The sequence below is a fragment of the Mytilus galloprovincialis genome, chromosome 3, assembly GCF_965363235.1.
Source record: "Mytilus galloprovincialis chromosome 3, xbMytGall1.hap1.1, whole genome shotgun sequence".
Classification (NCBI taxonomy): Eukaryota; Metazoa; Mollusca; class Bivalvia; order Mytilida; family Mytilidae; genus Mytilus; species Mytilus galloprovincialis.
In genome coordinates, this window is record NC_134840.1 from 94,983,781 (window position 1) to 95,010,504 (window position 26,724).

The 26,724-nt window shown below is 31.6% G+C and overlaps 1 protein-coding gene across 1 annotated transcript in view; it reads left to right on the forward strand.

Moving 5' to 3' along the window:
• LOC143069448 (ATP-binding cassette sub-family C member 10-like) overlaps positions 1-26,724 on the forward strand; it is a 153,375-nt gene that overhangs the window by 110,602 nt on the left and 16,049 nt on the right. The window lies entirely within an intron of this gene.

Below are 26,724 nucleotides of genomic sequence, written 5' to 3' on the forward strand. Positions count from 1 at the left end.
GCTCAGTTGTATCAAAAAGATACAACAATGAAAATGCAAAAGTACAAACAAATATTGTTATTGTATAGCTAATACACAATGCCTGAAGTAGAATAGTCGGACAACACTTTAAAACAGAACAATGGCTCATAAAACAAAACATCTGGTTTTTAATGACGATTTGCCAGTATTGTTTTATATTTCAATTTTAGTATGTGCTTCTTCTATTATGACATTGAACGTAAACGTTAATCAATCAGAAAACGTTAAGAACTACTGTGGATTCATTTATTTTCGTGGGTACCAATTTTCGTGGATTAAGAAAAACTTGCAAATTCGTGGATATTTAATTTCGTGGTTTTGCTGGAGTATGCATACAAACCTATAGAAAAATTATCATTCGTTGAATATTTAATTTCGTGGTTTGACTGTGCCCACGAAATCCACGAAAATTGGTATCCAACGAATAATAATGCATCCACAGTATATGGTCACCCACGAGTTCTTCTTTTATAATGATATAAAAAATATCACTTTATGGTGTAAGGGTAGTAAAATTAAATATTTTTTTTCAAATGTAATTTTACTAAACAAAAACCAAAAGCTATGTTAGAACTTAAAATTTTAAACTTAAACATGGTATTCTTAAAATTTTAAATGCCTTTGCATATTTTTTGTATTCCACATTCTAAACTAAAAGACAAATTGAAAGAGTTGGTATTGCTTTGCTTCATAAAAAAGAATGGCCAACGTAGATACAAGTATCTTGTCTTAGGGAGGGATAAATCCTACTCGGTAAAGCATAACTCTGATTCAAACAAAAATTCTCTGACACTGACAATATTAAGATGCTTGATTTCTTGATTGACAACATATTTGTTACGTTCGGAAGAGTTGTTTTCAACAGACTGTCGGCATTCCAATGGGAACAAATTTTGCCACTCTACTTGCCGACTTGTTGATTTGTTATCACATAATCAACACGACGGGTTCCACATATGAAGCAGGATCTGCTTTTTGATGGGGTTCGTGTTGCTTATTCTTTAGATTTCTATGTTGTATCATTTGTACTATTAAATGTCTGTTTATCTTTTTCATTTTTAGCCATGGCGTTGTCAGTTTATTTTCGATTTATGCGTTTGACTGTCACTTTGGTATCTTTCGTCCCTCTTTTTGAATACTTAATTCTCGTCCTCGAAATTGTTGACTTTTGTAATCATTTTCAGCAATATGAATTTTAGCCCAGCGTTCAAAAACTCGGTGTTTTCTAATTTTCTAATTTGGTCAGATACTTACAATTATATGCATTTGCTTGTGAATATTTTTCATAGGATACTTTAAAAGTTTTTCTTGTTTATCATAGTGTATGATAAATTGGAGTTCAAACTTGTGCATCGTTTCTTTTGTTGACTAGCATACTATCATTTTGAAAAATTATTATAATCATTCGTATCATGTTAAAGTAGACCAAATGTGGACATTAGGCTTCTTTTATTTCATATAAACATATTTATATTTTTTTTGTTTCTCATTTATATCATTAATTTACACCGGACTTCAAGGTAACAGTGAAACCACATACTGAAGTGACGAGCTGAATAGAAATTAAACACTTCACACATATTTGATATGGTACATACAATGTACATAATAATTCACAGTTTGGTTACCATGCTAAACATCGATCTTATTGAACTTAAAATCAAGAATAACACAGAAAAACATCTTGACTAGCATTTTAAAACTATAAGGCTTGTTGATTATAAAACTGAGTCTGTAAAACAAGAGAAATGGTTTCACTTTTCAATTGTAATGTTTCCATTTATATGTATCATTATTTCAGCAGCTTTTAATATATAATATATACCTACATATTAAAACGGTATCCACGAACTTGCATTTTTGTCATATGTTTTTGAATAAACCTTACTGCTTTTGAGAAACCAATAGAATAATGTATTAAAAAGTGAAGTTGAATTACTATGTTCGAAAATTGTACGGATGTCATCATGAGTTCGTTAATTGTTATTGATGTCACAGATGACTATGATATGTTTCAGAAGTTGAAGTCACAATCATGTTATATTATCTCAATTGCCAAATAATCTAACAATATTAAGCCTTATCCTTGTCTCGTACCATGGGAAACAACATATATGTACCATTCTCTTCCTACCTGTTCAGATATGCTGCAATCACCCTCCAGCGACGGCCGGTTCATGTCGGTCAGTTACATTATATATATGTATTGTTTTGTAGACAGATGTCTATTTTATGGTAGAATTTTCTATTTTCGTCGTAGTTTTGTCGGTTTTTGATCGATGCATGCATTTTGATTCTCATATTTGTATCTCCTGCCTCCATGTGATAACGAACTATCCCGGAAACATGTTTAACCCCACCACATTAAAGTATGTATGTACCTGTCCTAATTCAGGAACCTGTAATTCAGTGGTTGTTGTTTGTTTATGTGTTACAAATTTGTTTTTATTTCATATTTAAAAAAAAAATAAATAAAGCCGTTATTTTTCTCGTTTGTATTGTTTTACATTGTCATATCGGGGCCTTTTATATCTGACTATGAGGTATGGGCTTTGTTCATTATTGCAGCCGTACGATGACCTTTAGTTGCTAATTTCTTTGTCATTTTGGTCTCTTGCGGACAGTTGTCACATCTTCTTTTTTATAGTCAGCTTGACATTTGATAACTTTTATAAACACTACTTACAGATGTACCAATCCAACGTTAGAGGAGAACAGATTAAGTGGCAAGGTGGTCAAAGAGTTTCCATCTAAATCTCTTATAAGAATGTAAATATATTAATAATATCAGGACAAAATTATAAAATATCAGTACAAAAACCAAAAAAAGAATCTTTACGATTTTACCAACCCTTACATAGAGAGTAATTGTGCATAATAATAGTAAAATAATGGAATGGATGAAAAGGCAATAGATCAGAATCGGCTGCCGCGCTTTACAACTTTTTTTTCTCCTATTTTAAATTTTTTTGACGTCATAGACATTACATCTCTGAAATATTGGAATAGATTTTAATAGGATTCAGTCACAGCGAAAACTAATCTCCATCTTTAACGTATAACGCAATTTATAACAATCATTTCAATGTCAAAGTTACAAGTATTTGATAATATTGTTTGATTGACAAATGGAAGATAATTATAGAAAACTAATCGAGGAATTTAAATAGAGAAAATTTTCAACAAAGTGACCGAACAACACATCAATTCACGAATGAGCGTAGCGCATTGTTAATTATCAGTGTTGTTCAGTCAAGAATGGAATACAAGTCGATATTTGAATTATTTTTTACTGGGAAATCAATGTAATTCATTGCAATATTGAATATGGATAATAGTGACATAAACAAATATCAATAGCTGATAAAGAAAAAAATAAATCCTACAAACATTCATCGCAAAAAACCACCTTTATATTGTGTATTGATTAAGGCGATAAAATCATAATCAAAAATATTTATCGAAAACCATATTCGAACGAATACGAAGCACTTATCTCGATCGCCACTTAACTTCACAACAAAATGTCGTCTTTTCATAAAATAAGTCAACATTACTTGGCTCGATTTGACAGGCAAAATTTTATTAGTCGAACCTAAAGTCCGAATTCCGCTCATATTGTATAATATCGATAATAATATTAACGGTACCAATTTTCTGCACCAGATGCGCATTTCGACATTACATGTCTCTTCAGTGATTCTCGGGGCCAAAATATTTGAAATCCAAAGCTTATATAAAGATTAACCGTTATGAAATAAACTGAAATAACATACTGTTTTTAAATTAAAATATACTAGTTTGTACATATTAAATTATTCATTCGGACAACGCCATGTTGGTACAAAACCGATAATAAGTCTTATTCGGTACGTCACAAATAAGAATACTGAAATTCGAAGAAAATTCAAAACGAAAAGTCCTTAATCAACTTGCAAAATCAAATGATAAAACACATCAATCGAATGGACAACAACTGTCATACGGATATTCCATAACGGCCAACCCATTCGTCATGGAGTCCGAAATATTAATGAAGGGAAGATTTCAATTAGACTGGTTAGCCTGTTTAGATAAATGTTCATATTACATATTTCATATATCATATATTTATAGAACAATAGATATAGGAAGATGTGGTATGAAGGTGATTATATATAGCGGGATCCCAGTCTAGATTTTAACTGCACCACTCGGAACTTTTGGTTTAGTAGCTACCGTAGGAGCAGCAACTCTCTACCAAGAAAGTCATGGTATGTTAAACATGCTCTGGAAGATCTTAATCTTATCAACTGAAAGATATATACTCCGCCTGTAGGTGTGTTTTGAATGTTTACTAGGAAATGGAAGATCACAATTGTGTAGCTGAAAACTTTTGGTCGTCAAATTTTGTTTTCAAGCGGCGACCCTCATTGTCAATTTCTAGATGTAACACAATATATGAGACAGTCTTAACTGTATCTGTATTTTCGTATCCTTTGGATAAATGCGTACGACAGTGTCACTCAACTTTGAATTATTTAGTGAGAGCACGCGATTTATATAGGGAAAATTAAATTTAATGAACACAGCTGCTTACTTCTTTTCTTTCTTCTAAATACATTCAGCCATAATACTGACATAATAAAATTTATTGTTTACTTACAAATTCATCAGTCCCACATTGTACTTGAAAATAGTATCAGGTAAGCTAGTTAGATTGTTGTGTGATAAAAGCCTGTATTAAATTACACAAACAGTTATTTAGTTCTAGATCACATTGAAGTGAAACAGTACTTGTACTAGGTAGCTAACGAAGTTTTATTATTAAAACTGATTGAAACAAAACAAGCAAGAATAATGATAGTCAACATTTTCAGTTGCTGGTTGTCTCGTCATAGATGTTGTTTGTCTAATGTCTACTTATAATGGACATAATATTTGACAAAATGGTGCATGTTTCAGCTATTTGTCCTTTTTATCTAATATATTCATAACCTTTAATAATTTTGATGCATGATAATGATGTTCAAAAGATTGCTTGTTCTCTTGTTAATAAGATTCAGATAATTTAGGAATTTTGGTTACTGTGTTTATTCAAGTTTACCACATTCTTTTTAAATTATAATTATCAAGTACTTAAAACGTTCATATTGAACTGTAAGATTCTGAAAATCATCTGACCACAGTTATCCCAATGAGATTGATTTTATCGCTTGAACTGGTACGACGAAAGTGAAAAAAGCCATCGAGTTCAGATGACCAATGATAATATGTTAATCGCTATTTTACCTAATATTGCTTTTGAGAAACCTATAGAATAATGTATTAAAAAGTGAAGTTGAATTACTATGTTCGAAAATTGTATGGATGACATCATGAGTTCGTTAATTGTTATTGATGTCACAGATGACTATGATATGTTTCAGTAGTTGAAGTCACAATCATGTTATATTATCTCATTTGCCAAATAATCTAACAAAATTAAGCCTTATCCTTGTCTCGTACCATGGGAAACAACATATGGACCATTCTCTTCCTACCTGTTCAAATATGCTGCAATCACCCTCCAGCGACGGGTTCATGTCGGTCAGTTACATTATATATATATGTATTGTTTTGTAGACAGATGTCTATTTTGTGGTAGAATTTTCTATTTCCGTCGTAGTTTTGTCGGTTTTTGATCGATGCATGCATTTTGATTCTCATATTTGTATCTCCTGCCTCCATGCGATAACGAACTATCCCACATACATGTTTAACCCCACCACATTCAAGTATGTATGTGCCTGTCCTAAGTCAGGAACCTGTAATTCAGTGGTTGTCGTTTGTTTATGTGTTACATATTTGTTCTTAGATCATATTTTTTTTTAAATAAGTAGGGCTGTTAGTTTTCTCGTTTGTATTGTTTTACATTGTCATATCGGGGCCTTTTATAACTGACTATGATGTATGGGTTTTGCTTATTGTTGGAGGCCGTACGATGACCTATAGTTGCTAATTTCTTGGTCATTTTGGTCTCTTGTGGACAGTTGTCACATCTACTTTTTTATAGTCAGCTTGACATTAGATAACTTTTACAAACACTACTTACAGATGTAGCAATCCAACGTTTGAGGAGAACAGATTAAGTGGCAAGGTGGTCAAAGAGTTTCCATCTAAACCTCTTATAAGAATGTAAATACATTAATAATATCAGGACAAAATTATAAAATATCAATACAAAAACAAAAAAAAAGAATCTTTACGAATTTACCAACCCTTACATAGTGAGTAATTGTGCAAAAATAATTGTAAAACAATGGAATGGATGAAAAGGCAATAGATCAGAATCGGCTGCCGCGCTTTACAACTTTTTTTTCTCATATTTTAAATTTATTTAACGTCATACATGTAGACATTACATCTCTGAAATATTGGAATAGATTTAATAGGATTCAGTCACAGCGAAAACTGATCTTCATCTTTTACGCAATTTATAACAATCATTTCAATGTCAAAGTTACAAGTATTTGATAATATTGTTTGATTGACAAATGAAAGATAATTATAGAAAACTAATCGAGGAATTTAGATAGAGAAAAATATTCAACAAGTGACCGAACAACACATCAATTCACGAATGAGCGTAGCGCATTGTTTATTAACCGTGTTATTCGGTCAAGAATGGAATACAAGTCGATATTTGAATTATTTTTTACTGGGAAATCAATGTAATTCATTGCAATATTGAATATGGAAAAAAGTGACCTAACCAAATATCAATAGCTGATAAAGAAAAAAAATAAATCCTACAAACATTCATCGCAAAAAAAAACCTTTATATCGTGTATTGATTAAGGCGATAAAATCATAATCAAAAATATTTATCGAAAACCATATTCGAACGAATGCGAAACACTTCTCTCGATCGCCACTTAACTTGACAACAAAATGTCGTCTTTTCATAAAATAAGTCAAAATTACTTGGCTCGTTTTGACAGGCAAAATTTTATGAGTCGAACCTCAAGTCTGAATTCCGCTCATATTGTATAATATCGATAATAATATTAACGGTACCAATTTTCTGCACCAGATGCGCATTTCGACATTACATGTCTCTTCAGTGATGCTCGTGGCCAAAATATTTGAAATCCAAAGCTTAATATATAAAGATTAACCGTTATGAAATAAACTTAAATAACATGCTGTTTTTCAATTAAAATATACTAGTTTGTACATATCAAATTATTCATTCGGACAACGCCATGTTGGTACAAAACCGATAATAAGTCTTATTCAGTACGTCACAAATGAGAATACTGAAATTCGAAGAAAATTCAAAACGAAAAGTCCTTAATCAACTTGCAAAATCAAATTATAAAACACATCAAACGGAATGGACAACAACTGTCATACGGATATTCCCATTCGTCATGGAGTCCGAAATATTAATGAAGGGAGTATTTCAATTAGACTAGTTCGCCTGTCTAGATAAATGTTCATATTACATATTTCATATATCATATATTTATAGAACAATAGATATAGGAAGATGTGGTATGAAGGTGATTATATATAGCTGGATCCCAGTCTAGATTTTAACTGCACCACTCGGAACTTTTGGTTTAGTAGCTACCTTAAGAGCAGCAACTCTCTACCAAGGAAGTCATAGTATGTTAAACATACTCTGGAAGATCCTAATCTTATCAACTGGAAGATATATACTCCACCTGTAGGTGTGTTTTGAATGTTTTCTAAAAAATGGAAGATCACAATGGTGTAGCTGAAAACTTTTTATCGTAAAATTTTGTTTTCAAGCGGCGACCCTCATTGTCAATTTCTAGATGTAACACAATCTATGAGACTGTTTTAACTGTATCTGTATTTTCGTATCCTTTGGATAGTTGCATACGACAATGTCACTCAACTTTGAATTATTTAGTGAGAGCACGCGATTTATATAGGGAAAAGTAAATTTAATGAACACAGCTGCTTACTTCTTTTCTTTCTTCTAAAGACATTCAGCCATAATACTGACATAATAAAATTTATTGTTTACTTACAAGTTCATCAGTCCCACATTGTACTTGAAAAGAGTATCAGGTAAGCTAGTTAGATTGTTGTTTGATAAAAGTCTGTATAAAATTAAACAAACAGTTTTTTAGTTCTAGATCACATTGAAGTGAAACAGTACTTGTACTAGGTAGCTAACGAAGTTTTATTATTAAAACTGATTGAAACAAAACAAGCAAGAATAATGATAGTCAACATTTTCAGTTGCTGGTTGTCTCGTCATAGATGTTTATTGTCTAATGTCTACTTATATTGGACATAATATTTGACAAAATGGTGCATGTTTCAGCTATTTGTCCTTTTTATCTAATATATTCATAACCTTTAATAATTTTGATGCATGATAATGATGTTCTAAAGATTGCTTGTTCTCTTGTTAATAAGATTCAGATAATTTAGAAATTTTGGTAACTGTGTTTATTCAAGTTTACCACATTCTTTTTAAATTATAATTATCAAGTACTTAAAACGTTCATATCGAACTGTAAGAATCTGAAAAACATCTGACAACAATTATCTCAATGAGATTGATTTTATCGCTTGAACTGGTACGGCGAAAGTGAAAAAAGCAATCGAGTTCAAATGACCAATGATAATATGTTAATCGTCATTTTACCTAATATAACGTTGTTAAATCAATTGATGATGGAATCCACATGCGCCACTTGTTTCTAGTATTAACTTTTCATATCACTCAACACATTATGTGAAGAGGTAGAGAATTATCAGGCAGTAAAATCAAAGGACAATTTCGTAAATTAGCGATAAAAAGTAAATACTTTCCTTTCAAAAGACATACTAACATGAGAACAGGTATGTTATACTTACAGAAATTGTAATGCCACATTATTACTGAAAACAGACGCAGGTAAGCTAGTTAGATAGTTGTTAGATAAATCCCTACATTGAAAAAAAAAGTTTAGAGTTAAATGTCATTGATTGTGAACACTTTCAGAAAACAGAGAAGGTACCTTTAGGGGATTAGTTCATATACATAAATATCAATATGGTAAGGAAGTAAATTTTTTAAAATCAAACAAGAAAATTATTGTATCTATGAATAATTTGTCAGCAGCAACTAATGTATTAATTCTGACATCAATATATTACCTTCATTCCAATGTGCATTTCTAATTAAAATAAATATAGTCACCAGTTGTCAAGCTAAGTTTTTTTTTCATAATACAATTTGAATAATCCAACTAAAATTAAAATAGACAACCTGTCAGTGATTGGGTGTCTTTTTTAAAACACGTGTTGAGTGTATAATGTTGTATCACATTATGCCTGTTACTTCACAAAATGGAGCTGATGGCAGCTTATTAACCTTCTGGTTACATGTTTTCATTACGTCTACATTGTGTGATGCATGTCTTTGATTAGGACGCTGTGATTAGACAAAAACATTAATTTGACGTCGTGTATTTCGTTATATTCCTATTCTTTCTTTTCATCATGCTAAGATATAATGAAACAACTCAAAACAACAAACCAGAGGACGCAAAGCATTTTCAAATTATTATCGATGTTACTATAAAGGTCGGTGTTATTCTCCGGCCCATCCGGTTTCCTACACCAATCACATCGACTTATGACTTTGACTGTCCTTTTGGTATCTTTCGTCCCTCTTTTTGAATACTTAATTCTCGTCCTCGAAATTGCCGACTTTTGTCATCATTTTCAGCGATATGAATTTTAGCCAAGCGTTCACAAAATCGGTGTTTTCTAATTTTCTATTTTGATCAGATACTTTCAATCATATACATTTGCTTGTGAATATTTTTCATAGGATACGTTAAAAGTTTTTCTTGTTTATCATATTGTATGATAAATTGGAGTTATCATTTTGAAAAATTATTATAATCATTCGTATCATGTTAAAGTAGACCAAATGTGGAAATTAGGCCTCTTTTATTTCATCTAATAAAATTGAGAATGGAAATGTGGAATGTGCCAAAGAGACAACAACCCGACCATAGAAAAAAAACAACAGCAGAAGGTCACCAACAGGCGCCAAAATGCGGCGGGGTTAAACATGTTTGTGAGATCTCAACTCATCCGGTTTCCTACACCTATAACAAACTGACCGCCACCAAATATCATTAAAGTGTTGGAAGTGGCATTAAACACTTATTAATCAAGCAAATCTCAACAAATATATGATTGAAATCCTTGATAAAAACTAGAGCGATTTTACTGTAACGATATTAGGTATAAGTAATTTATCTTAATTCCATTGCTTTCTTTATTTCGGACGTTCGGTTTTAATATAATAAGTCCGGTTTTAAGATAAGTCCTTGTTACAGTAAGACAGGTTCGGTATTATAAAGCACAATATATATTATATTTATCATAATGATACAGTTGTTGAGAAGATGTGTAAGCGGTCGTGCACTGTTTTACTCATATTTTAGATGCTGTTATTCTGTTTGCCTCGGATGAATTTTCTTCAAGGAATTAATGTTTTAAATCGTTAACTGACATAATTCTTGCCAAATAGGCCAGTTCCGGGATACGGGTTTTAGACGAATATGTCATGTGACTCCATCAGCACGTGACAAAAATATATGCATCGTCATTCCCTACACATGTTGAGCGGACGGGTGACAAAGTTTTATTTTATTCAGCACAAATAATGTTGGTAATTAAAATCTTATAAGATGTTTACTCTCCCTAAGTAATTAGGCAATCACGAATACGTACATAAGGAACATAAATTATTTCTATACTTCCCCACGATTATGAAAGTGCTAGATACTTTTAAATGGAGCAGAGATACAGACGCACCTTATATCTGGTAAATTACGCCATAAAGGCGTGCAGAATTGAAGATCGTTTCCGGTGAACAACCTGGTTCCAGAAAAAAACCTATAATGACAACACCTCGTGACCTCTAAAATGTTAAAGGTCATTTTCATGTTCTCATAATTGAATGTATCAATCGATACGTAAGTCTTATTATCTTATTGACATACAAATGAAAGAATCGAACTTAAACTCACTACAGTATAGGCAGAGAAACCACAACTCATTTAGAAGGTAGATCAGCGTTTTCAATAAATAAAGGGGAGTAACTCGTTTGGAACAAAGATAGTCAATAGGCGTTTTAAACCCGAAAATTAATCTGAAAAACTCAGTCATAAAAAATATTAATTCAAGGTCATATTGGCATCCAAGGTCGATTTTTTTTTTAAATTATAGAAAGAGTTGATAAAATTACATTGCGCAGAAAATAGACAAAAAAACCTAAGGATTTTCTTATCCCAGGCATAGATTATCTTAGCCGTATTTGGAACAACTTTTTGGAATTTTGGATCCTCAATGCTCTTCAACTTTGTACTTGTTTGGCTTTATAAGTATTTTGATTTGAGCGTCAATGATGAGTCTTATGTAGACGAAACGCGCGTCTGACGTACTTAATTATTATCCTGGTACCTTTGATAACTATAGTAATAAACAAATGTACCCAAAACTGTGAGAAAGGCACAATATGTAAAATCTGCTTTAATATGAAAATCTTGAAGAAGAAGTCTTTGCCACGATTTTAAATAAACTTTACACCGTAAGCTATCTAATGATATATTTAAACATCAGCATGTCCTTGTTTAAGTACGATTTATTTGTCAGTATATTTGTGTTAGTTAGGGAGGTAATATCACATTCCCTGGGTATAAATATACATTTGAGTTTTTCTTCAAAGAACTACATCTTACACTGACTATACTACAATGTATGAATAGAGACAACATCATCAACTTCACTGCGATTTCCTAGTGGGGCCTAGACGGAGGGAATACATGCTCCTCGGATTAGCAATGAAAGCACTTCTTACATATAACTGTCCTTTCTTTATACGTTTTCTATTTATTTAAAGTTAACCGTTTATTTTATTACTTACAGATTAAATAAATTGAGGTAATACTCAAAAGTATCACTGTATAAGGTTTTAATGGCGTTGTAAGACAAATCCCTAAAACAAAAAAAAATCACATATTTTTATTTGACAACATCAATTGTTTTATCTTGAGCAAATTAAATCAATTAGAATGAATAGGATAACTAAAAATTGCTGACAAAATATTTTTCAGTGACATCTGCTTGTTCTAATATTTATCTGGTATAGCTAAAAATGCTATATGGTTTAGATAAAGTGCGACCCGTGACATACTCTTTGAAATGTTCACCACCTGATGCTGTCTCCATCAAATGTGGACACTTATTGGAGTTCGTAAATGATAGAAAAATTGACAATTTATTCCGGTAATAAAGCACTGAAAATAGTAGTCAATTTAATTAGGCTACCTAATGAGATTTAAACGTATGTAATAGTTATTCTACCAGGTTGTTGTGCTACCAGTACTTTCATTTTGCATCAAAACTTTACTAGTTCAGTTATATTGTTCTTATTTGTCGACAGTCTTTGACGGTCATCACTATGGTTAATTACAAGGTATGTAGACCAAAATACAAACATATGAAAGGGTCATGCCTCCTGGTTGTTTTGTAATTTAATAATTCATGATTGTAGGTACTGGTTACTTGTTCTTAAAAAAATAATGTAACTTTGCAATATATATACACTTGTGTAACTTTATTGTTTGGAGAAAATAATTTATTCTAATGATTGAATTACGAGTTGGTTGAATTTAATGGTATATTTGTTTCACAGATGACGACGGATATGTTCCAATTGTCGGAAATACAATCTCATCCTCTTCCCCTGATTGTGACTTACCAAATTATACATAGTATTCGGTTTGTATATCAATGAGAAACACGACGAGTATCACATGTGGAACAGTATCTGCCAATCTTGCCTGAGCACCTGTTGTTGGTGTGGTTTGTGTTGTTCAGTCTTTCGTTTTATTTGTTGATTTGCATTATAAACCCTTATTGATAGCTCATTTAAAAATTGTACGATCAATAATTTAACAATAAATCATTATATAAGTCAAACCAGATCAAGAACCCTTATGTTTTGTTAAGACAGCACAGTCTCAAGAACTTGACGATTAGAAGCCACTTATGCCTTAACCATTTACCTAAAAAAGTTGATATCTTTGTTCAGTTTTACTGTTAAAAACACGAAGTACTTATTTTTCAACAGAAGATTGAGGGGGCCTTTTAGCAAAACTTAACGCTTTAAATTGTATATAGTATAAATCATACAAAGCGTAGTAGAAGTATGATATTTTAATGAATATTTATTTGATTCTTCGATAAGAGGTCTGAATTTAATCAGTCAATGCAAAGAAGAAGATTATATTTTAAAAAGAAAAAAAGAATGTACACCATCATCGTCTAAAATAAACGTCCTTGAGGGTCATTTAATACTCGATACTCACAACAAGCAATGATTAAATACTTAGTATTTGTTGATCTCCCTAATATTAAGATATCACAAGTTACAAGGTTAGTGTAAACATATTTTATTGATCATAATCTTTCAGTCAGTTTAATTGAAGTCTGGAACTGGCATGTCAGTTAATTGCTAGTAGTCTGTTGTTATTTATGCATTATTGTCATTTTGTTTATTTTCTTTGGTTACATCTTCTGACATCAGACTCGGACTTCTCTTGAACTGAATTTTAATGTGCGTATTGTTATGCGTTTACTTTTCTACATTGGCTAGAGCTATAGGGGTAGGGTTGAGATCTCACAAATATGTTTAACCCCGCCGCATTTTTGCGCCTGTCCCAAGTCATGAGCCTCTGGCCTTTGTTAGTCTTGTATTATTTTTAATTTAAGTTTCTTGTGTACAATTTGGAAATTAGTATGGCGTTCATTATCACTGAACTAGCATATATTTGTTTAGGGGCCAGCTGAAGGACGCCTCCGGGTGCGGGAATTTCTCGCTACATTGAAGACCTGTTGGTGACCTTCTGCTGTTGTTTTTTTCTATGGTCGGGTTGTTGTCTCTTTGATATATTCCCCATTTCCATTCTCAATTTTATTTCTTAATTAAATTCAGGTAAAGTAATGTACACAAATAGGCATTTACATAATAATACATGTGAAATAATGAATAGGATCCTGGAACGAGCTGTTAGCTTATATTAATCCGTTTCCTAATGAGAACATTTCATATTGTAACACTCAAGGAGTAAAATGTTAAAAAAAATTAACAATTTTACACTAGATGGAAAGAAGAAAAAAACATATAATAAGGTTGTGACCCACAAGAAAGAAAAAAAATATACATCGGAAATTCAATAATAAAGTTACAAGGCTGTAAACAAACCAGTTCAGCATACCACAATCTTATCTGTGTTGACCAGTAAACATTCTATGTTTGATTTTTGGCATTTGTGTTGTCAGAATATTTTAATGATGGTATATTCGCTTTGATATTTTCTAATTTTAATCGAACCATTCCAAGTTCTTTTTTGTAAGAGCATGATGTTTGCCCAAGATTAAATTTAAGGTAGACTTTCTAGCTTTTTGAATTTCTAGGACTTTTCACATTTAAAATGGTAATATTCTTATAAAAAAGTCAAACCCATAAGTACCAAAGAGTCAATATACATGTTAAACAATCGAAGATAAGTCATGACTTTGTAAAATAACATCTTATATAAAAGGGCAAAGAATATATGATATATAACAGTTTCTTCGACATATGATCACTACATACAGAAATGCTGTTGTCTCAGGGAAGATTGGTACTGCTAATAGCTCTCTTCTGTAGCAGTCATACCAAGGTCCTTTGGTTAGACACACCATTTCACAACTAGATATTATCTTACAATCTAGGTTGGCATTGCAACTCTCTCCAATTAATAATATCAGTGTTATTCCATTGCACCAAAGCAAAACGGACATTTCAAATCTCTATCTTTTCCTGTGAAAGTATTCAGGGTAAATTTATAAGGATTGTTTTGCATATTTTAGTCGTTTAATATATGTGAATTGCACTTTTATTTCTTAACTTACATATGTAACAAGTATCTGAAGCGGTTTTTGCATATTTAACAACCATGTGCAACCTTGGGTTTAATTATCGATGTCACATGCCTCATACGCGATTTAATGGAGCTTACTTTATTAATCTAATTAGTAACATAGTTATAAGACTAACTGTTATACCACTGTCCCAGGTTAGGGGAAGGGTTGGGATCCCGCTAACATGTTTAACCCCGCCACATTATTTATGTATATGCCTGTCCCAAGTCAGGAGCCTGTAATTCAGTGGTTGTCGTTTGTTTATGTGTTACATATTTGTTTTTCGTCCAATTTTTTTTTCTACATAAATAGGGCCGTTAGTTTTCTCGTTTGAATTGTTTTACATTGTCTTATCGGGGCCTTTTATAGCTGACTATGCGGTATGGGTTTTGCTCATTGTTGAAGGCCCTACAGTGACCTATAGTTGTTAATGTCTTTGTCATTTTGCTCTTTTGTGGATAGTTGTCTCATTGGCAATCATACCACATCTTCTTTTTATATATGGTGTGTCATCGATAGGTCTTTTTCGAGCTTAGAATGAATTTTCAAATCAATCAAAATTTCCTGTAGGCGAACTCTGGGGGACATCCTTTCAAAATTTACCCGAACATTGAACACTTATTAGTGCATCAGTTAATTATTCTAACTTCAAACATCACTCTTTAAGAAAGAACAGCTTTATCATGCTTTAGTTCTCTTATTTTAAAATATGATACTTGTAGATATAATAACAGTTGTTTGCTCGTTATGTATATTGACAACGGATGTTATTGACATGGACTTTTCAATCGATGTTCAAGATTCGTTTGCTAAAGGTATTAATATCTTAATCTTTGATTGATTTAAGACTCCTCTTTTTGATTACAATTTTAAGAAATTTTACTATAACAGAAATATTAGTATAATTTAACTTTCAAATCGATGCCCTCAAAGATGACGACTATTTGAAGTTCAGGGAAAGTTTGAAGAAGGGTGAAGGCTATATGTCCGAATTAATGTATTAGTTTCTACAAATGCTTTTTTTCATTCCGAGACGAAGTTTTACTTTTGTTCATAATTAGAACTATTTCCTGCAATATGTTTTGCATGCGTAGATTATTCATGTTCATCATGTATTGACCAAAGTTATTTATTTAAAGTTCATACCACGAAAGCCTTTTCATTTTTATAATCCTCCACCCAACCCTTGACAATCAATTAGCATATTAATCTATTGTCATAAAAATTCATTATATCTAATAATTTTTTTAGATTTAGCTAACAAAGTCCTTATATTTGTATTGAGAAACATTCGTTTATAGTAAAAAATTGTTTTACGTTAAATAAGCTTCAATTTAAAATTGTTTGCTAGTCCCTCTCTGTGATGACAGCTTTTACATTAATGCTAGCAAGACAAATCTTTGTTTGGCTTGCTTGCTTTGTTTCTATCTGTGTTTGCTCAAGCATGGCAATTACGATAGGTGGGGCTTCAGCTTGTTTACATCATACTTAAATTTAATTGGACGTTATGTTTGAGTTTAAGGACACTAAATTTTAAAACATCACATGACACATATGCTCATATGTTTCCTTACCTGTAAATATACAATACAGACAAGATTCTACTTCGTCGAAATGATCTCCCCATTACGCCAGTTCATTTTTACAATCGTAGAAATGGAAGACAATTTTTTTCAAAGATCCAACTTAAAGACTGTCGTCAAGCACTTTCAGTAAAATAGCTATTCGAACACACCTACTCTGATTTTGTGATCCATTCGACAGGTATTTCACTTGACCCCTATATTTCATGTTCTTTCACTAAATAATTCAAAATTTGGTGACTATGTGGAACGCATCTATCTAATCGAGCTAGAGATAAAGGATACTACAGATACAGTTAAGTCGGCCTCATATCTTGACTTACATCTAGAAATTGACAATGAGGGTCGGTTGAAAACAAAACTTTACGACAAAAGAGATGATTTCAGCTTTCCAATTGTGAACTTTCTAAGTAGCAACATTCCAGCAGCACCTTCATACGGGGTATATATCTCCAAATTGATACGATATTCCCGTGCTTGCATTTCCTATCATGATTTTCTTGATAGAGGGTTGCTGCTCACAAGGAAGCTATTAAACCAAGAGTTCCAAATGGTGAAGTTGAAATCATCCCTTCGAAAATTTTACGGACGCCATCACGAGTTGGTTGACCGTTATGGAATAACCGTTTCACAAATGATATCGGATATGTTCCTTACGTCGTAACTACAATCCCCTTCCCTTTCATGAATGTGACCTACCGAATTAGACTATTTACCGGATTTGTTATCACATAAGCAACACAACAGGTGCCGCATGTGGAGCAGGATCTACTTACCCTTCCGGAGCACCTGAGATCACCCCTAGTTTTTTTGGTGGGGTTCGTGTTGTTTATTCTTTAGTTTTCTATGTTGTGTCGTGTGTGCTGTTGTTTGTTTGTCTTTTTCATTTTTAGCCATGGCGTTGTCAGTTTGTTTTAAATTTATGAGTTTGATTGTCCCTTTGGTATCTTTCGTCCCTCTTTCATCTTTTAGTACTGTGATTTTTTATGTTAAAAAGTCAACCTGTAGCTTTGCTATATAAAATGATAGAATCCGAAGCGAGATGATGTATAAAATACTCTTGCATTGTACGTTTTACAGACAAAATATTCATCTCAAACACACCCTAACAAAAAAAGAAGCACTCGATTTTCTCTTTTCGATACAGTTATTTCCCATTTTTTGGAATATTTTCTTGAGTTACATAATGGAAGGACATGCATGGAAATAACTGACTGAACTAATAAATTGATATGTTATAAAAAAAAACAATATTAGGTCAATGTTGAAGGCCAGTTTCTCAGTCTCATTCTAGAAAAAAGTTTACATTTTTCCTTTATTGACAAATTATTGTATTTTTACAGGTGAGGAAACATGTGAGAATATTTGTCAAGTGAGGTTTTAAAATTAGGTGTCCTTAACCTCAAACATAACGTCCATTAAAATATAAGTATGATTTATACACGCTGAAGTCCCGCCTATCTTAATTGCCATGCTTGAGCAAACATTGATACAAACAAAGCAAGCAAGCCAAACAAAGATTTGTCTTCCTAGCATTAATGTAAAAGCTGTAATATTATATAACTCTGGTAAATTTTACAATCAATATATCACGAAGGGGAGATAAATAATTATACTTTCATTTATAATCTTTTTCAAATATGATGAATTGGTCTTTATATTGGTATATTATCATTTTAAACGTTTCAAATTTATGAAATTATGTTCGTACATCAATGTTTTTGATATACCAAAAACAAAAACTGAAATATATTGAATTGATACATTTTGTAAGTATGCAAAATATATATCAGAAACCTATACTTAATTATAACATAATGAACCTGTTAAAGGGAGACTATACTCGCATAACTTTTTTTTTTGAATCGGCACATAATACAAAGAAATGTCACTCTTGCATACAAATGGCACATCAATATAATTAATTAACTGTGCATTCGTGCTCTACCTTTAATGAAGATTTAAATTATAAATATAACCAAAATTTTTTAATCTATGGGAAAGTGAAGACTAATGAAAGCTAACCCACTGGAAAAAATATTTCTTTGAAATTTTTTAAAACATCCTTAGAAAAATGCTCGAGCCACTAGACTTCCATAGCTCATAATTAACGTTTTAACACAATATTTTAATAAAGTAGTAAAATATTATTTGCTTCTTAAAGTGTAAAAAAAATTGTATGCTTGCATCATCTTACCCAAATACAAATTTACTAAAGTCCTGAACATTTCAACATTTGTTTGTTTATTTTTAAAAATACCGGTTTTTAACAAATCACAAGTACATGTTAAAATCCGAATTAAAACCGATACCCCGATATCGTCAGGTAAATATGCCAAATCAATAGGTCATTTCCTATTGTAAACTATAATATGACGTGCTTCTCTCGATTTGTAAACAACAAGTACTATGATAAAATTCTCCGTATATTTATGATAAGCGCAGACTCAGAAATATACATAACAATGATTTCGAAATATCAGGACACACAAAAAGAATTTCAAAACGGTTTGTAAAATACCGACATACGAAGATGCTGCAATTGATGTACTCATAGTTTTAATTTCATATTCCAAAATTACAAAATGTGAATAAATTCATCACAGATACTAGGATCGAAATTTAATATTTACGTCAGACGCACGTTTGGTCTACACAAGACTCATCAGTGACGCTCGAATAAAAAAATGTTCAAAAAGCCCAATAAAGTACGATGTTGAAGAGCATTGACAAATTCAACATGTTTTAAACTTTGCTTTACAAGAAGAGACGGCTGCGTCTAATTATTAAGTTTGCGATACAAATTTATTTTACCAGGATCAATAACTAGACATTTCATTGATGAGTTTATTCTAAAACACCTGTCTATAGATGGACTGTTTCTATGATGAGCGAACAGGTTAAACTCCGCTCAGTCAAGTGAAATAAATCAACTAATAACTTGTTGAATATTTATCTATATATTACGTTGAATTCTTTGATTCGTCGATTTTTCTTAATGACGACTAACACATCGAACCTCGTTATTTTAATTTCATAATTAGAATATTTCCCAAATTTTAAACTTGATCAACATTCAAAAATATAAAAAATATAAAGAAAGAAAGAAAGGAATCTGTTTACACCTATTCAGCCATGAGTTTAAATTGTGTACCTTCGAAATAAAAAAAAAACCCCATGAATATCTACTTTATTGGAAAAGCGGTAAATGTTCAACGAAAACTTTAAAATATCGAAATAGAGTACTATTGTAGTTGCTTTTCTATCCAAAAATTGAAGAAATCGTAGTGTAATAGACGGATGCTAACAATTAGCTTTTATATAACAATAATGAGTAATAGAAAGTGCTTTTCTTTTACATGTATACAGACATTCTGGAAACTGTAATTCATAAGTGGGATTCAGATCAATTTTAGATTTACGAGGTGAGAAAAAATAATAGCCACCAATAAAGTGTAGTGTTATCGTTGTCATGATACACTACTTACTCTTCCGGAGCACCTGATATCACCTCCATTTGTATGGGGTTCGTGTTGCTTAGTTTTTAGTTTTCAGTGTTGTGTCTTTTGTACAAATATTTGGCTGTTTGTCTTTTTTTTAGCCATGGCGTGGTCAGTTTATTTTCGATTTTTTAGTTTGACTGGTATCTTTCGCCCTTCTTTTATAAATTTGATTAAATGCATGAACATTTATATCCATTTGGAAATTTATATCTATTCGAAATAACATAAAAAATGTGGTGCACACTGTGAAATAACTCGCTACGCGCGTTATTCAGTGTGCACCACATTTTTTATGTTATTTCTTCATAGACAGAAAAAATATTACAGTCATTCCTTAAATAACAATCTAGATGATGATTCGATATTTTGGTTGTAGAAAAAATAATCACAAAAATTCTGAACTCCATTGAAAAATCAAAACGGAAAATCCCGAATCAAATGGCAAAATCAAATGATAAAACACATCAAACAAATGGACAGCAACTGGCATATTCCTGACTTGGTAAAGGCATTTTCAAATGTAGAAAATGGTGGATTGAACCTTGTTTTAGATTAATACTAGTATTAGTTCTGTGATGACATGTATCTTTTATTATTATTATCGTGGTGTTTTTATGATTTTGTTGACATTATTCTTTTTATCATTATTTCTATGGTGTATCTATATTGATAACTTAATCACCGTTTAATCAGTTTAAAAAAATGTTTAATATTTTTATTTTTTTTTTAATTTCAAAATTGTACCATTATCCAAATAACTTTGTTTTTAGATTTAAGATAGACTGGTAAAGAAAATAAGCGGCAATTATATATTAAACTATTGTAAATTATAACGAAAGGCTTTAACTTCAATAAAAAACTAAAAGAGGGGAAAATTGGAGACTTGTTATATGAAAACATATACAACTTAAAGGGAAATCACACTATTTATACTACTAATAATAATTCATTGAAATTTTGCATGTACACGGAACTATTTATTTTTTATTTTTCTGTTACATCTTTCCGTGTTTCTGTGGAAAAGTTGATATACATTTGTATTTTATCTAATCCTAGTTTTTTATCAGATGACAAGTGAAGTGTTGATAAGATTTATAGACATTTTAATTAGTTCGAGTTCCAGTTAGATTTTGAGTTGAAGTTCGAGTATCATTTTGAGTTCGCATATCAACTCGAGTAAGAGTTCTAGATAAAGCTCGAGTTCCGCTTAGAACTTCCAAGTTCTAGTACTACTGTGAGATAGTATGACAAATTTTGGTAAGAGTTCAAATTTTGAGATCCGATATTATTGATGGTAATATAGATGTTAATAAATTAGTATTATATTATTATATATCCGATGAAATTAAGAGAAATAATCTTTCTCCTAATTTCGTAGATTGCAGTTTCTATTTTCTGTTGGTTCACCTCTTTTTCTTTGAATGTATATTCTTTTATCACATTTATGATTCAATATGGTATACATGTATATACTTTTGTTTCCCAATACGGATTAATAATAAGTAATTTGAAAATGACTGATTAATTGTGTGTGCCATTTTCAGCACTCTGATATATCATGTTGGCCATTATTTTTAAAGAACCAAGGTATCAAGAGAAAATCAGCTGCCTTTGTATTAAAACAAAATCGTAAGGGTTCCGCGGAACTCAGTGTCTCGCCTTCTTTTAATCTGTTTATCCCTCAACAAAAATGAGGGAGGGGGGAATCAATAAGAACATCCCCCTCGATACTATCTTTTCATTGTACATGTTGTAAGAAGCTTCTGTCCAAGATTGGTAAACATTAAGGATAGTTTATGAATCTTATAAATGTTTTAAAAACTTTAACTGTAGACTGTATGTAATATTATCTGGAAGAAAAACTAAGGTCATTTATAAGTAAAATACGGATAAACAGGTACAAACTTTTAACAAAATTTCCTTCTAGATACTACCCTTTAATCATAAACAAGCTTCAGTCCAAGTTTAGTACAAATCCAGAAAAGTATAAGAAAGTTATTAAAATTTAAAAAAAACTTTGACCACAAAGTCAATGTATTGAATCCGGGTAGAAAACCTAAGTCTATTTATAAGTAAAATACGGAAAAAATGGATATTCTTTTTTCAAAATTTACTTCTTGATACTATATAATGATCATAAACAAGCTTCTGTCCAAGTTTGGTAGAAATCCAGAATAGTTTAAGAAGGTTATTCAAATTTCAAAAAACTTTAATCACAGCGTGAATATTTGTAGACGCCGACGCCGACAGAATGTAGGATCACTATGTCTCCCTTTTTCAACTAAAAATTTGTTGTCCTTTTCAGTCATGATCGTATTCCGACAATCTCCATATGTCACTGTTTTTTTGACAGGCAAGTGATCACATTGAGAGATATGGACACGCAACCACCAATTTTTGTTTTGTTTTTTCCCCGTCTTTTTCTTACTTTTTGCAAATATTTCAGTGGCAAATATTACACGAAATTCGGCCAAAAACATTTTTCTTTATGAGTTGAATACTCTTTTACAAGACGGACCCTGGTGTGATGGTTACATTTTAGCACTCTGAAAGATTTGTTACTCTACATAAATACATGTATTTGTGTGTTAAATATTCCTCTTGTAAAGCCAAATATACAGTGTGGAACTTTTGTTGTTGTAGTCATCAATAGGACCAAAATAACTAGGCATAGTGTTTGATATTCCCATATTGCTATGACGTCTAGCGGTCGTATGTTTAATCTGCTGGTCGTACAGTTTGCTGCATGTAGCTACAGTTTGAAGAAATACAACAACATATATTATTTTTGGTGCTTAAATTATGTAAGCCTTTACAAAGCATTAAAGAAAGATTGAGTATGATTTATTTAATAATACAGTGCTACAGATGGATGCAGTCCTAACCTGTACAGCAAGTTAACTTGATGACCAGTCATTTGGACTGGTCAAAGTTAACCTGTGACCGGATTCAGGACTGCTCTGACCAGTCCTAGGACCAAAATCTAGTTAACTTGAAAAGCGGACATGGTCCTAGGACTGCTTTTTTTTGTCAGCCAAAAAGTTAACTTGGAAACAGGTCCGCTATTGATATAAGTTAACTTCGAACCAGTCCTGTCATAAGTTAACATAAGTTAACTTCGGAACCAGTCTTGTCATAAAGTTAACATAAGTTAACTTCGAAACCAGTCCTGCAACAAAGTTAACATAAGTTAACTTTTGCTTTGACAAATCCGATCAAAACCAGACCTGTTCCCAAGTTAACTTTTTAATGTTCTGATCAACACTAAGTTAACTTGTAACCAGGACCGCTCTACATCGATTTTTTAAAAATATTTTTCATATCTTTGTTTCGTAGTATAAACATCGAAAATAAAGTAAAATTAATAATTCCGATTTATAAACCGGATTAAATACAAATATTTGAAAATTAAGAACGCATAACACGTTGCTTTTAACACAAATTTATTTGTGATCTGACAATCTATCTATTATAAAAACGATCTTGGTTACAACGATAACGGGCACTGAATATATATTCCTATACCTATCAAATTCAATTATATATGCACTTTATTATGTATATCTTTGAAAAGATGTATATTTGATGTTAGTTGTATACGTCCTTGTTAGTTATAATCCCTGAACTATGCAGCCACAATCAGCAATAGTTTATTTCATTTAAACACATGACTACAAATTTTTGTTCACATAAAATTATATTCAAAATCTTGATACGTAACAAAATTTCAGTAGTTTTGATACCTCATGCTGACTTGTACAACTAAATTATTTGACCGCATTGTCCAAAACTGACCATATGTGCACTATAATTTATAAATCTATATACCCGCATAGTAAATTAGCCATATTTTTATGTCAGGATTAAATGTATGATACAATGGACAGCAATATTGCAATATAATAACAACAAATGTTTGGTCGCATAAATTTAGGGTGCCAGCATGTCCTCTTTTTACTCAAAATACTGATACATAACAAAATTTCAGTAGTTTTGATACCTCATGCTGACTTGAACAACTAAATTATTTGACCGCATTGTCCAAAACTGACCATATGTGCACTTTAATTTGTAAATCTATATACCTGCATAGTAAATTAGCCATATTTTTATGTCAGGATTCAATGTATGATACAATGGACAGCAATATTGCAATATAATAACAACAAATTTTTGGTCGCATAAATTTAGGGTGCCAGCATGTCCTCTTTTAATTCATAATACTGATACGTATCAAAATTTCAGTAGTTTTGATACCTCATGCTGACTTGTACAACTAAATTATTTGACCGCATTGTCCAAAACTGACCATATGTGCACTATAATTTGTAAATCTATATACCTGCATAGTAAATTAGCCATACTTTTATGTCAGGATTCAATGTATGATACAATGGACAGCAATATTGCAATATAATAACAACAAATTTTTGGTCCCATAAATTTAGGGTGCCAGCATGTCCTCTTTTTACTCAAAATACTGATACATAACAAAATTTCAGTAGTTTTGATACCTCATGCTGACTTATACAACTAAATTATTTGACCGCATTGTCCAAAACTGACCATATGTGCACTATAATCATGATAATTTGTAAATCTATATACCCGCATAGTAAATTAGCCATATTTTTATGTCAGGATTCAATGTATAATACAATGGACAGCAATATTGCAATATAATAACAACAAATTTTTGGTCGCATAAATTTTTGGTGCCAGCATGTCCTCTTTTTACTCAAAATACTGATACGTAACAAAATTTCAGTAGTTTTGATACCTCATGCTGACTTGTACAACTAAATTATTTGACCGCATCCACTAAAACTGACCATATGTGCACTTTAATTTGTAAATCTATATACCTGCATAGTAAATTAGCCATATTTTTATGTCAGGATTCAATGTATGATACAATGGACAGCAATATTGCAATATAATAACAACAAATTTTTGGTCGCATAAATTTAGGGTGCCAGCATGTCCTCTTTTAACTCAAAATACTGATACGTAACAAAATTTCAGTAGTTTTGATACCTCATGCTGACTTGTACAACTAAATTATTTGACCGCATTGTCCAACACTGACCATATGTGCACTATAATTTGTAAATCTATATACCTGCATAGTAAATTACATGTAGCCATACTTTTATGTCAGGATTCAATGTATGATACAATGGACAGCAATATTGCAATATAATAACTACAAATTTTTGTTCGCATAAATTTAGAGTGCCAGCATGTCCTCTTTTTATTCAAAATATTGATACGTAACAAAATTTCAGTAGTTTTGATACCCCATGCTGACTTGTACAACAAAATTATTTAATTATAACTGACCATATGTGCACTTTATTTGCAAATCTATATACCAGTATAGTATTGTACCAAGCGCCTTAATGTCCTCTCTTTGCACTCCTGCGCACATTTGAGTAGAACCCAAAATGTACACGTAATCAATATATTGGAAAAATTAATGCAAAAAAAATTCTGAATAAATTGAGAGTGTCAGCATTTCATCTCTTTATTCATAATAACAGTCACTACATATATAGTAGTTCATGATGGTGTGTAAAACAACACTATTATGCCGCATCATCAAAGTACCAACACTGACATGACTGACACGTTTAAATTCATTTGTACTATTTATCTGTATCTGTAGTGGTACAGGTAGAATCCTGTTTAGGCTTTTATACACGGTGGAGAAGAGCGCCGTTGTTATTGGAAGTGTTCTTGTAGAGCGGTCTTAAATGCCTCTACGGAACCTGCATGCACAACTTTATCTGGTAGTTGGTTGCAGTGAATAGTTGTTTCCACAAAAAATGAATGTTTGTTGCTATTTGGTACTTTAAGTCCTCTGGTGTTAATGGTAACTTGACGTTAAATGATATTGTCAGTTTCACAGTTTGAATAAATTTTGGCTTTTATAGTTCGTTTAGGTCTTGCTGGTATGACAAAATTGTCGGCTGGTAGAGCCGGCACCAGACCCTCAACCACCTTGTAAATCAGGATAATTTACAATGATTTTTAAATAAAAAACAAAGTATATGAGGTTCTCTTCTGGGAATAGTATACTGTTTATCTATTTTGTCGGTTGATTGATTTTATTTGTAGTTAAACGTCAAGTGACAACTATTTCAGTAACTTAAGTTCGCATTGAGTATAATTTTGGGAAGTCCCATGCATATATCAATATCATAATCGGCAAAGACAAATCTCTCGATAAATCTGACGAATTTGGCGAGATTGTTGATAGTTTTACCGAACAGTATGCTTACGGACACTTTACAATTTCTGTTAGAATGTTCTGCGTAAAATAGAATAGTAAATCCAATGCAAACAAGTTGAATAACAATGAAATATCCATGCATGTATAAATTATGCATAAATTTTTTAGGAAGGGACAGGTAAAAAACGGGGAACGAAGCAACGTCGACAATGTTGTTGATATCCCGTGATATAAGAATATTGTTCCGATGCGTTGGATAACCTTTCTATCTGCCTTCTTATAAAAAAAACTATCTGTGTGATTGTATAGCCATTTTTTTTTATTTATATAAGAATACATGTATATCAAATAAAAAAAAAAGAGTCTTGCGAGTAAATAATAAATGATATCTTTGGAAAAACAATGC